Source organism: Galeopterus variegatus, unplaced genomic scaffold (assembly GCF_000696425.1).
Source record: "Galeopterus variegatus unplaced genomic scaffold, G_variegatus-3.0.2 Scaffold4240, whole genome shotgun sequence".
Taxonomy (NCBI): Eukaryota; Metazoa; Chordata; class Mammalia; order Dermoptera; family Cynocephalidae; genus Galeopterus; species Galeopterus variegatus.
Window position 1 is genome coordinate 100,425 of NW_007730351.1, and position 3,209 is coordinate 103,633.

General features: G+C 39.9%; 1 protein-coding gene across 1 annotated transcript in view; it reads left to right on the top strand.

Moving 5' to 3' along the window:
• Positions 1-3,209, top strand: part of SLC9A2 (solute carrier family 9, subfamily A (NHE2, cation proton antiporter 2), member 2) — an 87,525-nt gene that overhangs the window by 55,271 nt on the left and 29,045 nt on the right. The gene's annotated exons all lie outside the window — the stretch shown is intronic.

Sequence of the window (3,209 nt, forward strand, 5' to 3'; positions counted from 1 at the left end):
AGGGGAAAAAATAGATATGCGCGAACCGGGCCGGCCCCTAAGTGTTGTTTTTTAAAGCCAATTAATTAGATCTCTTTCATATATTTTGGTAGAGAAATATCACATACACTTAACACACGTAGATACAGAGACATATGGACACACAGACGGAAGCTGATCTTAGAGCTTTTGTTAAGAATTCTTCATTTTCCAGTTTTAAAACAGTTTCTCTCCCCCGTGTAGGCTATCAATCCATCAGTCACCCATTCCATTGCCCCAAGCAATTGATAGCCAGGAAACTCTAAATTCAAACTTCCAAAGGGATGACTCCCAGAGGAAACAAGGAGCTGAAGGGGAAGTCTTGGCCTCAACAGGAGCAAGCTATTTTATTTTTCTAAGCTTTGTCACCTTGCTCCCCAGAGACCTAAGCAAGGAATTTTCCAATATGGTGAAGTAAGGTGTCTTCTCAAAGGTTTTCTCCCTCTTTCTCTTTCTCCCAGCCAGAGACCCAGGTTCCTCGAATATAATGTCCAGCTTGGGGTGCTTAGTAGGGCATTCCCAAATGTCATGTACTGTGCCTGCAAAACAGGTGGATTGAAGAAGGAAAGGAAGAGGCGGAGGAAAGGAAGCAATAATTCCCACTGAGCATGACACGACAGCTGCAAATAATTCAGAGAGAAAAGGAGTGACTATTGAAAAGAACTGTTTATACAAACATATTTTTATGTTTTATTAATAAACTTATATAAGTTATACTTTTAGAAACTTGAGTTGATCTGGGTGAGGTGATAGGCCGCGCTTGCTTCCTGGAGTTGATCAGTTGTGATTGACTTCTAGATTATCCATCTAGTGGAAGGAACCAGAGTAGGGATGGGGGCAGGCCTGCTGTCCTATCTTTACTTTTATATCCTGTATTTACAAATACTGGGCACGCACTTATTATTTACTGAATGAACACTGATAGGAAAAAGGCATGTGAAACAGCAGTTAGTGTCTCTAGAGAATATTATATAGTTTTAAAAATTGCATTGATTTTGTTGACTTTTCCTCGAGCTATTATTAAACTAGTAGCTCCATGGAATCTGGAACTCAGTGGAATCACTCATCTCTGAAAACCACATGTTTACACCCGTTGTCATTTGCATAAGTTAAAAATTACAGAACATGTGCTGATTGGAAAGTGATTACCTCCTAGGTTATTTCAAAGTGGCAGACTGAACTACAAATAGAACACAAGATGTGTCTTATACCAAATTTGGTCAAAATCAGTTCACACTTCAGAAAGTTAAAATGAAAGTGAAGTTAAAAAATGCCCAGAGCTGGATCGATGCAGCAAAACCAATGACTGCCGATAAAAAATGTGCGTGTGTGTGTCCGTCAGTTTACTTTACAAAAACAGTTCTTAAAGGCTGAAAGATGTGGGGGGAGGTGAGGGGAAAATCAAATGCATGGCTGGGAACATGCCTCCAAACATCCACCCTGCCCCCCAGATCCCAGCAGCCTTCCCTGTTCACTTGTTCTCATGCCCGGTGCTGGTGGCCGTCGGCCTGCTGGGCAGAGACTTGGGGATCTTCCTGCGCCAAGTGCGCTTGCCCCTCCCCACCTGCCCTGTTTTGCTGCCAGTATCACATGCCTTGAAGTATGTTAGCTGATAATTTATGATCTGCAAGTTCCCCCTCATTCTCCTTTCTCTAAAATTTTCTGGTTACATTTATTCTTTCAGGTTAATTTAAAATCAACCTCTGAAGTCCTGTTAAAAGTCCTTAGGAACGTGTTATTGGAATTGTATTGCATATATATGTTAGCTGAGAGAAAATCGTCATGACGATGTTATCCCATCTAGGGATGGTGTGTGTCTTCTTTAAACTCAGATCTATATTCTTTAGTTAAGTTTTATAGTTCTCTTCATAACAGTTTAATGCACTTGTGATAGAGCATTATATTTATATATATATATACACACACACATTTATAAACAGAGAATATATATTGTATACACATGTAGTATCTATATAGTATATATATATTATTATATATACTATATTACTACATATATATTTTATATATATATATATATATATACAAACTTTATATATATTTTCATTGTTATTGTGTAAGTGTTCTGTTACATTTTTAATTAGTGCATGGAATGGATTGTGCATGTCGATTTTATGTTAGTCACTTGACTAAACTTTCCTGTCCTTTTTAAATGAAAAAGAATTATCTTGGATATCTTTGGATAAAAAGATAGATCCTCTATGAGTGACAGAAATCTTGTCACTTCATGATCGGTATTTGTATACCTACCCCTTCCTTGTCTATTCTTATTTGGTCGACTAGGACATGCAGAACTGTGCTGAATGAATAGCAGAAAAGGAGCAGCCTGTGTTGTTTCCGCCCCTAATGGAAATGCTTTGAATGTTTCATTATTAAGTGAGATGACAGATTTCTGATAGACATCTTTTAGCACCTTAAGGACTGTTTTCTCTTCTTCTAGTTTACTGGATAGCTTATAATTCTCTCCATTTCCCAAGGTTGTTATGAGCATGCCCAGGCTCACTCCGTGCCCTTTCTTACTGCTGACCTTTGCTGCGTTGTGGTCTCTGCTGGGGTATGTTTCCGGCACCTCTGTCTCCTGTGCAGGAAGCTTCCCTTGACCTGCTGCCTCTATACATCCCTATCATCCCTTCTCTGCCTACTTTGTAACTTTTTTTGGATATGTCTGACTTTATGAAAAATTACAGAGCTAAAATCCTTAACTATTAACTTTGTGTCCCAAATGCCCAAGCCCCTGACATGTATATAGGAGAAGTTCATTTAAAATTGTTTTAATAAATGAGCAAATAAAAGAATCATTGAAAAATTTTCTGTGGATAATACAACCAGCAGGTGATTTCTCTGAACTGGATAATACTTTATTATTTCTTTTTTTTTTTTTTTTTGTCTTTTGTCTTTTTTCCGTGTCCGGCAATGGATCGCAACCCTCAGTGTTGCCCCCGTACCGGACCGGGGACCGGCAACGGGATCGCAACCCTCGGTGTTGCACCCGCGCCTCGCTCAGCCAGTGAGCGGGAACCGGTCTGTATGTGGGATCCGAACCCTCGGGCGGGAGCGCCGCCGCGCTTCCCAAGCGGCACACTATCCAGTGCGCCACCGGGCCGGCCCAAGATATTCTGCTCCCAAGCTTTAACACAATAAATGGAACATTTTGTTAATTTTTTCTTCCTTTT